The sequence below is a fragment of the Triticum urartu genome, chromosome 2 (genome assembly GCF_003073215.2).
Source record: "Triticum urartu cultivar G1812 chromosome 2, Tu2.1, whole genome shotgun sequence".
Classification (NCBI taxonomy): Eukaryota; Viridiplantae; Streptophyta; class Magnoliopsida; order Poales; family Poaceae; genus Triticum; species Triticum urartu.
In genome coordinates this window covers 317,645,609-317,660,606 of record NC_053023.1, presented here as the reverse complement: position 1 = coordinate 317,660,606, position 14,998 = coordinate 317,645,609, and the positions used below count along the sequence as shown (strand labels likewise).

Sequence of the window (14,998 nt, the reverse complement as noted above, 5' to 3'; positions counted from 1 at the left end):
TCGATTCACTGGTGTTGGGGAACACATTACTATCCTTATACGTAACAGAAGAAGCACCATCACCCAAGCGTCTGTAGTCCAACGGTTAGGATAATTGCCTTCCAAGCAATAGACCCGGGTTCGACTCCCGGCAGACGCATTTTCCATTATATTGTTTATTTTCTCCGAGACATCCAAGCTCAGACAACGGTAGGTCCGTAAGCGAAAAATCCATAACTACTCCCTCTGTTTTTCATTACTCTACGTCTAAGTTTTTCCCTTTTTTCCAAATGCTCTGCATGCTAGCCTTTTTTTCGTTTCGTTCCAAGTTTGCCCCTGCCTTTTGTCTTTCAATGCAACAAATGTTTGTACTACTAGCCAACCTGTTACGTGCCATAACAATTAGTGAAGCAGGTAGTGCGCATGCATGAGCGGACAAACAGCCAATGCTTGTACTACTAGCCAACCTGTTGCGTGCCACAACAATTAGTGGAGCAGGTAGTGCGCATGCATGAGCGGGCAAGCAGCCAATGCTTGTACTACTAGCCAACCTGTTGCGTGGTATAACAATTAGTGGAGCAGGTGATGCGCATGCATGAGCGGGCAAACTACTGTTGGGTTCGGGGCTCGCCAGACCCTTAATAGACGCATTTTCCATTATATTGTTTATTTTCTCCGAGACATCCAAGCTCAGACAACGGTAGGTCCGTAAGCGAAAAATCCATAACTACTCCCTCTGTTTTTCATTACTCTACGTCTAAGTTTTTCCCTTTTTTCCAAATGCTCTGCATGCTAGCCTTTTTTTCGTTTCGTTCCAAGTTTGCCCCTGCCTTTTGTCTTTCAATGCAACAAATGTTTGTACTACTAGCCAACCTGTTACGTGCCATAACAATTAGTGAAGCAGGTAGTGCGCATGCATGAGCGGACAAACAGCCAATGCTTGTACTACTAGCCAACCTGTTGCGTGCCACAACAATTAGTGGAGCAGGTAGTGCGCATGCATGAGCGGGCAAGCAGCCAATGCTTGTACTACTAGCCAACCTGTTGCGTGGTATAACAATTAGTGGAGCAGGTGATGCGCATGCATGAGCGGGCAAACTACTGTTGGGTTCGGGGCTCGCCAGACCCTTAATAGACGCATTTTCCATTATATTGTTTTTTTCTCCGGGACATCCCCTAGAGTCGGACAGGTGCGCAGCTTCCACGAGTTTGCTGTCCTTTTTTTTCTCATGACACCCCAAGCTCAGACAACGGTAGGTCCGTAAGCGAAAAAATCCATACTATTCCCTCTGTTTTTCATTACTCTACGTCTAAGTTTTTCCCATTTTTTCCAAATGCTCTGTATGCTAGTCTTTTTTTCGTCTCGTTCCAAGTTTGCCCCTGCCTTTTGTCTTTCAATGCAACAAATTTTTGTACTACTAGCCAACCTGTTACGTGGCATAACAATTAGTGAAGCAGGTAGTGCGCATGCATGAGCGGACAAACAGCCAATGCTTGTACTACTAGCCAACCTGTTGCGTGCCACAACAATTAGTGGAGCAGGTAGTGCGCATGCATGAGCGGGCAAGCAGCCAATGCTTGTACTACTAGCCAACCTGTTGCGTGGTATAACAATTAGTGGAGCAGGTGATGCGCATGCATGAGCGGGCAAACTACTGTTGGGTTCGGGGCTCGCCAGACCCTTAATAGACGCATTTTCCATTATATTGTTTTTTTCTCCGGGACATCCCCTAGAGTCGGACAGGTGCGCAGCTTCCACGAGTTTGCTGTCCTTTTTTTTCTCATGACACCCCAAGCTCAGACAACGGTAGGTCCGTAAGCGAAAAAATCCATACTATTCCCTCTGTTTTTCATTACTCTACGTCTAAGTTTTTCCCATTTTTTCCAAATGCTCTGTATGCTAGTCTTTTTTTCGTCTCGTTCCAAGTTTGCCCCTGCCTTTTGTCTTTCAATGCAACAAATTTTTGTACTACTAGCCAACCTGTTACGTGGCATAACAATTAGTGAAGCAGGTAGTGCGCATGCATGAGCGGACAAACAGCCAATGCTTGTACTACTAGCCAACCCGACAGAAACCGAGGAAGAGGAAACTACAAGAGTGAAGACTAGTAGAGTCTCGTCTTTTGTCATTCTTTGCTCCTTTTTCACTCAATGATCAAAAGGTCCAATAGTGTATGTATATTGGCCTTTTTTAGACAATTATACGTTCTAGAAGTTAATTCTAATTGATCAAAAAAAATACGTTACGAGCTTGTACACAGGCTTCTAAAGCCACTCGATTAGCTGCTGCACCAGGTGCATTTCCCCAAGGATGTCCTAAAGTTCCTCCGCCAAATTGTAATACAGAATCGTCCCCAAAGATTTCGGTCAGAGAATTAGTTTCTTCAGATTCTGACGTAACAAACAATTTTTATGAGACATAAGAACCCCCATAAAAATATTTTTTACTTTACTGGACTTTTGAACTTAGTACACTAACAGGTCAAATTTTAGATTTTTAAGATTTTTATTTTAATAAGTAAAACAAGTCAGTTAATTCATTAAGGTGCTTTTGTATAATTAGGAATTAATTATAAATAGGTATTCCGTTTCATCTAGGAAAAGAACCGAAAAATATTCCTTGACTTGAATAAAATCTGGAGTTGTGTTGTATAAGTGAGCATGAATTTCCCAAAATTCCTAAAATAAAAGGAAAAAACTTTCCACTTTCCTAAACTAAGGACGGGAAATAAGAAGGTGAGCATATCTTCTAAATTAATAATACTCAACTCAGCCCTTCCTAGGTGGAGCAAGTAGTGCGCATGCATGAGCGGGAAAGCAGCCAATGCTTGTACTACTAGCCAACCTGTTGCGTGGCATAACAATTAGTGGAGCAGGTAATGCGCATGCATGAGCGGGCAAGCTGCTGTTGGGTTCGGGGCTCGCCAGACCCTTGATAGATTCGAACCTTGGGATGCGTGCGAAGAATTCAATCTCCCCAGTCTGCCAACTCATCGATCCTACGGCCTAACTCGAAGAACTGGAATGAAAAGGGACACATCAGTTTACCCAGGTTCGGGCCACCTTGCGGTGTAATACCCTACTGCTTTGTGGTGGATTAGCCTCGAGGTGGACTGAGGATGAACCGATACAGAGGAAGAACAACCTCACGAGGTGTGTTCTTGTGTTGGTGTGAGTTGGTGTGGGTGCGGATCACCTCTCCCCTCCCCTATGGTGGTGGCTAGTCTATCTGTATAGTGGCCTTGGTCCTCTTCCCCCAAAATGAAGGCGGGAAGGAATCCCACAACGGCCAAGTTTGAAGGAAAACAACTAGTACATATTATCTTGGCGAAAGGTGATCTTCGCCTGCAAAGCTTCTGGCCGTGGCGTCATGGTGGGCTCGGCGATGACCTTCGTCCTGCCATCCTGGCGGTCTCAGTCTTGTAGCATGGAAATGGAAACATTTGGCTGATTCCTCAGGACTCCGCGCATGCGCTTGCCTCTTTAGAACCAAAGAGGAAACCTGTTGTACTGCACCCGCTGGCTCCCGTCCAGCCTTGATCGTCATGGCTTGTGTCACCTTAACCTCACGAGGTGGGCGCCTGCATAGAAATCTCCGCTCGTCAGGAGCTGGCCTAGGGTGGCCGCTCCCTCCGGAGGTCTTGGCGTCGTCCGCCTCACGAGGGTCTTGTGTCGTTGATGTCGAAGGCGGGTCGTACCAGGCCGCCGATGTAGCCACGTCGTGGGCCGCACGCAGGCAAGTCTGGGTACCCTGGTTCCCAAAACGTTGACAGTAGCCCCCGGGCCCAAGGCGCGCTAGGACTTGGCTTCGAGGCGAAGCGCCGCGGGCCCCAACCGCATGCGGACCCGGTCGACGCGTGGCGCTTGATGGGATGTGGGCGTCTCCGCTTCCCCATGCTGCCTCGGCAACCATTCCGGGCTGACAAAAAGGCTGGCGCCTGCCGCTGAGTCTTCATTGCCTTCTCTTCGTGTTGCTCCAGATCCCCTTCTCTCCCTGCTCAGAGCGCCTCCAGATCCTTCGAACCCCTCCCGAGCTCGCCACCGATGTCAACCGAGAAGGCGAAGCCCGCTGCTTCCTCCGCACGTTCCGCCGCCTCGCCCGAACCTGCCCTCAGTGTGTCCACCATCACTGAGGAGAAGCACCTCGCCGTCGTGCTACCGCTGACGGCGAGCAATGGCAACGATGGAGGGAGACGGAGCTTTGGGTTGGCTCCACCAAGTGAGACACCCTGGCGAGGTCCTTCTATCCCTTCTTTCTACACAGCGTCTTCGCAGGGCTCGTCCCCCTTTCTCCGATTTCTTCTTCGCGGTTCTGGACCATTACTAGATCCACACCCTTCATCTCCATCCCAACTCCATCCTCCTCCTGTCGATATTCATCTTCTACTATGAGGCGCTCGTGGGTGTGGCGCCCTCTGTTGCGTCGTTCCGTCACTTCTTCTATCTCCGGATGCGCGTCACAACCCAATGCGTCGGGTGCGTTTGCTGAAAGATCGCGGATGTCGCCTAGAGGGGGGTGAATAGGCGCTTTTAAAATAATTACGGTTTAGGCTTGAACAAATGCGGAATAAACCTAGCGGTTAATTTGTCAAGCACAAAACCTACAACAACTAGGCTCACCTATGTGCACCAACAACTTATGCTAAGCAAGATAAACTACTAGGTGATAGCAAGATATATGACAAGAAACAATATGGCTATCACAAAGTAAAGTGCATAAGTAAAGAGCTCGGGTAAGAGATAACCGAGGCACGCGGAGACGACGATGTATCCCGAAGTTCACACCCTTGCGGATGCTAATCTCCGTTTGGAGCGGTGTGAAGGCACAATGCTCCCCAAGAAGCCACTAGGGCCACCGTAATCTCCTCACGCCCTCGCACAATGCAAGATGCCATGATTCCACTAAGGGACCCTTGAGGGCGGTCACCGAACCCGTACAAATGACAACCCTTGGGGGCGGTCACCGAACCATACACTTTGGCAACCTTTGGGGGCGGTCACCGAAACCCATCAAATTGCTCGAGGCGATCTCCACAACCTAATTGGAGACCCCGACGCTTGCCCGGAGCTTTACACCACAATGATTGAGCTCCGAACACCAACAACCGTCTAGGGCGCCCAAGCACCCAAGAGGAACAAGCTCAAGGGTACCAAGCACCCAAGAGTAATAAGCTTCTCAACTTGTAACTTCCACGTATCACCATGGAGAACTCAAACCGATGCACCAAATGCAATGGCAAGGGCACACGGAGTGCCCAAGTCCTTCTCTCTCAAATCCCACTGAAGCAACTAATGCTAGGGAGGAAAATGAGAGGAAGAACAAGAAAGAGAACACAAACAACTCCAAGATCTAAATCCAAGGGGTTCCCCTTACATAGAGGAGAAAGTGATTGGTGGAAATGTGGATCTAGATCTCCTCTCTCTTTTCCCTCAAAAACTAGCAAGAAACCATGGAGGGATTGAGAGTTAGCAAGCTCGAAGAAGGTCAACAATGGGGGAAGAACACGAGCTCAAAGGATAAGGTTCATTGGGGAAGAAGACCCCTTTTTATAGGAGGGGGAAAATCCAACCGTTATGTGCTCAGCCCGCACACGAGCGGTACTACCGCTCCATGAGCGGTACTACCGCTCAGGCGGAAGAAACAGGGAAAAGGAGAAACAAAACATGAACCTTGGGGCGGTAGTACCGCAGGAGACAGCGGTACTACCGCTGGGTTAAGCGGTACTACCGCTCCCTTCGGCGGTACTACCACGCAGAGCGAAGGGTTGGGAAAGAGGGAACCGGGCGGTACTATCGTGGAGGAAGGGCGATACTGCCGCTAAGGAGCGGTACTGCCGCACTACTGCCGCAGCGAGGTACCGCACAATCCGACACAGAAAAAGACCCATCAAATCGACGCGGTAGGGACCTGGTAAGCCAGCGGTAGTACTGCTGCAGAGTCACCGCCGGTACTACCGCTGCGGAGCGGTACTGCCGCTTGTGACCCCTCAGCGGTACTACCGCTGGGACCCTGACAAAACCACACTCAAGAAAACCAGAACTGCCATAACTTCTGCATATGAGCTCCGAATTGAGCAAACTCAAGCTTGTTGGAAACAAGACGACGAGTAGCATCAAAAAAGCGACTAGTTATAGTAAGAAGAGGCAGGGGAGGTATGCCTAACAAAAAGAGGAGTGAAACCTCCAACCGAGAAGAACCGGCAAAACCTCCAACATCGAAAACATCATAGAAGATGCAAGCGAACTCCGTTTTCGATGAACTCAAGCTTGTCAACAAGATGACCGTAAGCTCTAAGACTCACAAAGAGAACCAAACAAGAACCAAGAAAGATGATGCAAGGATGCAATGGTTTGAGCTCTCAATGAACAATACGATCAAGCTACTCATTGAGAGCCCCCCTTGATAGTATGGCAATCGATCCTATAACCCGGTCTCCCAACTACCATCATGAGACCGGTAAAATAGAAAACCTATCAAGGGCAAACCTTTGCCTTGCACATGGTCCACTTGAGCTAGATGATGACAATCTTGACTCCCTCAAGTTGGACCACCTTTCTTGATTGTGTTGGCTCGATGAAGACTAGTTGATTGCTCCCCCATACTCCACTATGGGTGAGCCTTTCTTCCGCACATCTTCACAGGTCCATTGTCACCACAAAGGACAACAAGCTTTAAGCATTTGATCTCTTCGTGGTGCTCCACTTGAACTTGCACACCGCAACCTAACCCCACAAAGAACCCTCACGAAGACCATGGGTTAGTACACAAAGCGTAATTGATAATGCTTACCATACCATGGGATCACTTGATCCCTCTCGGTACATCTTCTACGCTTTGTGGGTTGATCATCTTGATTCACTCTTTAACTTAGTCTTGATCAACCTCTCACAAGACCAATCTTTAGGTAATTCCTTGAATAGCACCTTGGTCGACACAAACTCTCCTTGAAACCAACACATGTACTCCAAGAAGAGCCTATGGATAAAACCTTCAAATATAACTCAAGGCAACCATTAGTCCATAGAGATTGTCATCAATTACCAAAACCAAACATGGGGACACCGCATGTTCTCTCATTTGCTTCGGCGCATCCCACGGTAGCAATGCGCTCTCGAGGGCCGGGAAGAAGGTGGACGACTTCCGACGCAAGTGGATCTTCATGGACGCCAAGCGCCTCCATGCTCGGCTGGAGCTGCCGACCGTGATGCCAGCGAAGCTGGACCGGTGGGCTCACAAGAAGATCACCAATCCCTGGGCGGTGCTGGTCCTGGAGAGGATGATGGTGGATCTGGAGGCGGGGAAGCTGATGGGGGCCATGCTTGTCAGGGAGTTCCTGAACCAACGCATGGCTCCGCTCCAGGCGCACTCGTGCCCCTTGTGGGGTCTCAAGGGCGCGGAAGATGATCTCCGGCTGTGCTCGGGAGACCTATCAGACGAGGAGCTAATCAAGGCCTTGCGTACCTTGCTGGAGAAGGACCCGCGCGGCCTCCCGGAGGTCTACCTCCTACTATACCATCGCGATGACGGGGTAGAGGTGGATGCCGCCATGCTGATATGTCTCCAACATATCTATAATTTATGAAGTATTCATGCCAATATATTATCATTCTTGGATGTTTTACAATCATTTTATAGCGACTTTATATCATTTTTGGGACTAACCTATTGACCCAAAGCCCAGTGCCAGTTACTATTTTTTGCTTGTTTTTACATGGCAGAAAATCAATATCAAACGGAGTCCAAACACTGTGAAACTTTTTGTGGATTTTTTATGGGTCAGAAGACTCCCGATGGGCCAAAGCAGCACCTGGGGGTGCCCCGAGGGGGGCACAACCCACCAGGGCGCGCCAGGGCCCCCTGGCGTGCCCAGGTGGGTTGTGCCCACCTCGGTGGCCTCTTGTACCCCTTCTTTGCACTATAAATTCCCAAATATTCCAAAACCCCTTGGGGTTAACCTAGATCAGAAGTTCCGCCGCCGCAGGGCTCTGTAGCCACCGAAAACCAATTTAGAACCGTTCCGGCACCCTGCCGGAGGGGGGAATCATCTCTGGTGGCCATCTTCATCATCCCGACGGACACCACAATGAGGAGGGAGTAGTCCACCCTCAGGGTTGATGGTTTGTACCAGTAGCTATGTGATTAATCTCTCCCTCTCGTGTTCTATATCATGGGCTTTGTTAATATAGTCGGATCATATGATGTTTCTCCCCTCTATACTCTTGTTGTGATGAATTGAATCTTTACCCTTTGAAGTTTTGTCATGTCGGATTGAATGTTCAGATTTGGGAACACATGATGTATGTCTTGCGGTATGTATACTTGAGGTGACAATGGGGTATCTTATTGATTCACTTGACATACGTTATGGCACTCAACTTGCGGATTCCCGCGGTGATATTGGGGTAATCTATGCATAGGGGTTGATGCACATTTTTATTATCTTTTCTCTGATAGAAACTTTGGGGTCTCTTTGTAGTTATTTGTGTGGATTGAGTATTATGAATATGAATATGCTTTGGTGTTATTCTATTACGAACTCTAGGATACACTGGTAGAAAAAGGGCCTATAGTCCCGGTTCGTAAGGGCCTTTAGTCCCGGTTCCGGAACCGGGACTAAAGTGTCGGTACTAATACCTCCCCCCTTTAGTCCCGGTTCAATCCAGAACCGGGACTAAAGGCCCTCCACGTGGGTAGTGCGCAGAGCCCAGTCAGGAGACCCTTTGGTCCCGGTTGGTGGCACCAACCGGGACCAATAGGCATCCACGCGTCAACATTTCTGTGGCTGGGGTTTTTTTTTGAAAGGGGGGTGGGGTTGGGGGTTTTGGGGGGTTAATTTAGGTGTTTCATATATTGTGTTAGCTAGCTATAATTAATAGAGAGAAGTGTCCTCTCTTATGTCCGTGCTTGGTCGATGCTACGTACTATACATACGTATAGAGAGGACTAGACACGCTGGCTAGCTAGTAAGCAAACGAAGGAAACAGAAGATCGTCATGAACATATATGCATACAGAGAGAAGTGATATCGACCACCTCTCCTTCTCCGAGAGATTGGTCGAACAACAAGTTCTCGTATATCTATCTGACACTACCGGCTACATATATACAATAATTATCTCTTACAAATATAATCATACGGACTCAGGGTCCACATAGAATTCTCCGTCTTCAGGGATCACGTGGTCAAGAAAGAATGCCGCCAATTCCTCTTGAATTGCTCGCATGCGAGCTGGTGCTAGGAGTTCATCCCGCTTCCGAAACATCTAATTTGAAGAAGGGGGTCAATACATATATATATATATATATATATATATATATGAATGAATGAAACTCAACACAAATGATGGTAATAAAATAAAATTGCGAATGTTGTTATTTATGTACTTCATATTGTTCATTAGAGTACCCGCCCCGCTCACAGGTCGTGTGGCGGATGGACTCGCAGATGTAGTATCCACAGAAATCATTCCCTTGTTCCTGCCACAACCACTTTACAAGAAATAGAGGTCAATCAAACTGATAAGCAAGAATGCTAAATGGGATTGATGAAACTAGCGCTTGAATCACTAGGAGATGCGCGGAACATGCTACTATAGTACTTACTTTCGGGTGTCTAAATTCCAGCTCCTTCGGCAGTCCCGGAACTGTTTTGGTGAATTTTCTCCAAACCCTCCCGGACAAAGAAAACAATTACTTGATATTAGGAAATGAACAAAGTTGCTGATATGGTGGATAATGATCGATTTAACTTACTTCTGGAGTATTTGAGTCATGTTTGCATAGTCCTGGGGATCTTTTCGTTTAGAGTCTAAGACGGTTACTACTCCCTTCTCAAGCTTAATCTCTAGGAGAATATAGTGAAAACTGCACACACATGCATAACTCATCAATTACATTACCATAACCTTGACTAATATATAAGGGAAACCGAATACGCACAAGACAGTAACACTCACCTGAAGTTGTAAGGAAAGAGTATTATATCTTTGTTTTGATTTATTACGAACGATCGTAGCAAGTTGGCCTCGGTAGCTGCGGCATGAAGTTTAACCTCAGTTGCATCTATGAGATATGTGTTAATGAACCCAATATCACCGACTTGTCTTTTCTTCAATTCGGCGATCTTCAATCTGCATAATATAGTGAGGATGATTATAAATACATGCAATGAAAGAGCTAAGCTATATAGAGAAACTTAATGACAAAAGTAGTACTACTTACAGACAGTAGCAGGCGACCGTTGTTTTATCGAGGGCCAATTGATTGAAAAACTGATAGAACTCCTCAAATGGAACAGGCAACAGATCAATTCCAACAAGGTCATGCTCCTTTTTAACTTTCACATACAAAGTACTCCTCCCCCTAGAGTCTCTGCAGATTTTCAAGTACCAATCATGCAATCTTCGCATCATCGTTGATAGAGAACTTTCATCTTTGACGAGAGGCTTCCCGTACTCGTATCTTTGTATCTGCACGTCCATGGGTTCATAATGTACTTCGTCGGGCAGGTAATCTGCAAGATTGCTATAACCGGGCACCATCCTCAGATCATTAGCGACGTTGTGGCTAGGCACCTTGAGCGGGGGGCACGATTGCTTCGCTTGTTCGCCGAGCTGGGCAATTTGTTTCCCAGCTCGTCGTTCTTTCAGCCTTTGATCACTGACAGTACTTCCCAACCGCTCCGCTTCGGCAAATTCCTTTCCAATAATGCGTTCATAGTTTCCTTTCGGCGGATCAGACTTCGATGGTTTTGTCAGGGCAGCCAGAGTGCGCTTCACTTTCACCCGATCTACCTTCTCCTCCGGAGGTGGATGTTTCTTTGCTTTCACCCCTTCAAAGAAGTTCCTCACTTCTTCTCGCGGGATCTCGGCGTTCTCCTCCAGGGTCCTCTCATATGGTAACTTCTCTGGAGTCTTCAGAGAAGGACCGAATCTGTATGTCCTCCCGCCTCTGGTTGTACTGCTAGACGCCGACCGAGCAGACGTAGCAGTTGTCTTCTTTACTTGCTTAAGAGGCGGAGGAGAAGGACTACGACGCGCCGGAGCAGCTGGAGCGGCGGCAGGTCTCTTCCGCCCTTGCTGACGAGGCGGAGAAGGAGGAGGCTGGCTGCTCGGGTGCGTCGGCGCAGGCGGAGAAGGAGGCGGAGTGCCGCCACGCGCCGGAGAAGGAGCCGGCCGAGGGCCCTGATCGTCACTCGCCGAAGGAGGAGGCGGTGGAGGCGGAGTGCCCTGACTCGCCGGAGGAGGAGGAGGAGGCGGTGGCGTCCAGTTCAGAAGGTTGATGAGCTCCTTCCGCCATAGGCATGGAGTCTTCAGAGCAGACCCCAGCCGAGTCTCCCCTTCACCGGTAGGGTGGTCAAGCTGGAGGTCCTCAAATCCCTCTGTTATCTCATCCACCATCACCCTAGCATATCCTTCTGGAATCGGCCGGCAGTGAAAAGTTGCCGGGTTCAGTAGGATAAACAGAGCCAACAGCCGCCTTGACCTTCAAATTCATCCATTGCGTCATAAGGTGGCAATTTTGAGACTCCGTTATAGCATCCACGGGATAGCTGGCAGGAGCCGTCAAGGCATGCTCCGGCTGAAGCAGCTCGGTGGAAGCCACGCTGCTTCTGCGCTGAGATGGCGGGGTAGCTTCGGGGGAGGCTTCGGCAGTACATTTGCTGCGATTTGCTTCTTGTTCCTCTATCGCGTCTACCCTTGCTTGCAGCGCCTGCATTTGGGTCTGCTGCACTTTTTTCCTCCTCTCATGGGATTTGTAACCGCCTGCGTCTGGAAACCCAACCTTCCACGGAATGGAGCCTGGCGTGCCTCGTGTCCGTCCAGGGTGCTCAGGATTCCCGAGGGCCATTGTGAGCTCGTCGTTCTCTCTGTCTGGAAAGAATGTCCCTTCCTACGCTGCTTCGATATACTGCTTAAGCTTACTGACTGGTATGTCCATTTGATCGTTCGTCCAAATGCACTTCCCTGTTACAGGGTCCAGGGTTCCGCCAGCCCCAAAGAACCAAGTCCGGCAACAGTCTGGCCAGTTAATTGTCTCTGGTTCGATCCCTTTATGAACCAGATCATTCTCAGTCTTGGACCACTTAGGCAGGGCTACGAGGTAGCCACCTGACCCCGTGCGATGGTGAAGCTTCTTCTTCGCAGCATTTTGCTTGTTTGTCGCCGACATCTTCTGACTCTTTTCCGATGTCTTGTGGGCCACAAATGCGGGTCAGTGATCTCTGATCTTCTCATATCTGCCCTTGAATTCTGGTGTCTCATTATTTTCGACAAACTTATTCAGCTCTTTCTTCCACCTCCTGAATAGTTCTGCCATCCTCTTCAGAGCAAAAGACTTGATTAATTTCTCTTTAACTGGGTTCTCTGGATTATCCTCAGGCGGTAGGGTGAAATTTGACTTCAGCTCAGTCCAAAGATCATTTTTCTGCATATCATTGACATAAGAGACCTCAGGGTCTTCTGTAGCCGGCTTAAACCATTACTGGATGCTTATCGGGATCTTGTCCCTAACCAGAACCCCGCACTGAGCAACAAATGCGCTCTTTGTCCAGAGGGGTTCAATAGGTTGGCCGTCGGGCGCGATTGCTATGATCTCAAACTTTTCATCCGAGCTCAACTTTTTCTTCGGGCCTCGTCTCTTTACCGAAGTTGTGCTCGAACCGGAGGGCTAGAAAAAAGAACAAAGACTTAATTAATATGTGTACATACCAAAACAATGAATGCATCAATCAGCTAGTCAGCATAGGCTTAACTAATATATATACCTGGCCGGACTCGGTTCGGTCACCGGAGCCGTCATCACGATCTCCTTCTTGCACCGGCATTGGGTCACCGGAGCCGTCCTCATGTTCTTCTTCTTGCACCAGCATTAGGTCACCATAGCCACCTTGTTCACCCTCTCCTTCCAGACCATCGGTTTCGTTGAGAAACAACAAGATGGCATCACTTCCTTCTGCGATTATGTCCCTCAACAACGCTTCTTTTGTTGATTCGTCTAGGGTGGTGTCCATAGTTTCTACAAATATTTACAACATGGCAATTATTATTCAAACATGACAGATGGATATATTAGTGCCAAACGTAGAACTAGCTACCTAATCATAGTAAGCTATCGGGAGGGGGTATATATCGACAACGATGACACTACATCTATGTCCCTCAACGACCCTCGTTCCCGATAAAAAAAAGAGGAAGAAGAAGAAAAAAAAGAGGAGAAGAAAGAATAGAGGAGAAGAACCCTGGAACCCTCGACCCCTAGACGACCCTCTTCTTCCTCTCATGTTCGAGAGGATCGCCGAGGGGTCGGGAGGTTGCCTAGTGTCAAAGGATTCAACAAAACCATGTCTTCATCATTAGGCGAAAGTAACATGTGCATGATGGTACGAAGCTCTTCAAAGTTGTTCTGGAACGGAGTCCCAGATAGGATAATTCGCTTTTTGGTACAAAGTTCTGAAAGCACAAGTGCTCCCTAGGTGGTTTTGATAATTGATGACAACATATCTCTTGTTGGACTAACATATCAATCAAGCATGTTTCAGATAAGTTCAACAATGGAGTGGCATGGACTAAAGGTTGTGGGAACTCCTTCAAGATGCTAGGGACAAAGGATTGGCTAAAGCTTCAAGCTCAAGACTTCTCATTTTACATTTTAGTGATCCAAGATCACATTGAGTCTTTAGGAAAAACCAATACTATTAAGCAGGGATGAGGTGTTGCTTAATGAGCCTCTTGCTTCATGTGCTTAGTGATATGCTCCAAAACCCTCAGCTATTTTCCCACTTCCACATATGACCTAAACCCTAAGCCAAACTCGGTCCTACCGATTTTTCCTATCCGGCGCCACCGAGTTTCACTTGTCATAAGCCACTGCCAAACCCTAATCAGTTCGGTCCCACCGATGGGATCTCGGTCTCACCGAGATGGGCTTGCAAACTCTCTGTTACCCATTGCAATATTCTTGGTCCCACCGAGATATGCAATCGGTTCCACCGAGTTTGCTTGGCCAAATCTCAGTTTCACTTGTTACCCAAATCGGTCCCACCGAGTTTGAGAAATCGGTCAAACCGAGTTTTGGATTTACCCTAACCCTAGCACATCGGTCTCACCGAGTTGATCCAGTCGGTCCCACCGAAATCTCTAACGGTCACTAGGTTTACATTTTTGGTCCGACCGAGTTTATTGATTCGGTACCACCGAGATTGGAAAACTGTGTGTAACGGTTGGATTTTGTGTGGAGGCTATATATACCCCCTCCACCTCCTTCTCATTCAAAAAGAGCCATCAGAACACACACACCATTCCAACTCATATGTTCTGAGAGAGAACCACCTACTCATGTGTTGAGACCAAGATATTCCATTCCTACCATATGAATCTTGATCTCTAGCCTTCCCAAGTTGCTTTCCACTCAAATCTTCTTTCCACCAAATCCAAATCCTATGAGAGAGAGTTGAGTGTTGGGGAGACTATCATTTGAAGCACAAGAGCAAGGAGTTCATTACCTACACACCATTTGTTACTTCTTGGAGAGTGGTGTCTCCTAGATTGGCTAGGTGTCACTTGGGAGCCTCCGACAAGATTGTGGAGTTGAACCAAGGAGTTTGTAAGAGCAAGGAGATCGCCTACTTCGTGAAGATCTACCGCTAGTGAGGCAAGTCCTGTGTGGGCGATGGCCATGGTGGGATAGACAAGGTTGCTTATTCGTGGACCCTTTGTGGGTGGTTGCTTCTTCGTGGACCCTTCGTGGGTGGAGCCCTGTGTGGACTCGTGCAACCGTTACCCTTGGGTGGAGCCCTGTGTGGACTCGCGCAACCGTTACCCTTCGTGGGTTGAAGTCTCCATCAACGTGGATGTAGGATAGCACCACCTATCCGAACCACGGGAAAAACATCCGTGTCTCCAATTGCGTTTGATCTCTCCAAACTCTTCCCATTACATTCTTGCAAGTTGCATGCTTTACATTCTGCTGCTCATATACTCTTTGCATGCTTGCTTGATATGTATCGTGTGTGTTGAA

The 14,998-nt window shown here is 48.1% G+C and overlaps 1 non-coding gene across 1 annotated transcript; it reads left to right on the top strand.

The window, feature by feature from the left end:
* The first annotated feature begins 67 nt into the window (after window positions 1–67).
* Window positions 68–139, top strand: TRNAG-UCC. The gene has a single exon. It is a non-coding gene; the product is annotated as a tRNA-Gly (tRNA).
* Window positions 140–14,998: the final 14,859 nt, after the last annotated feature.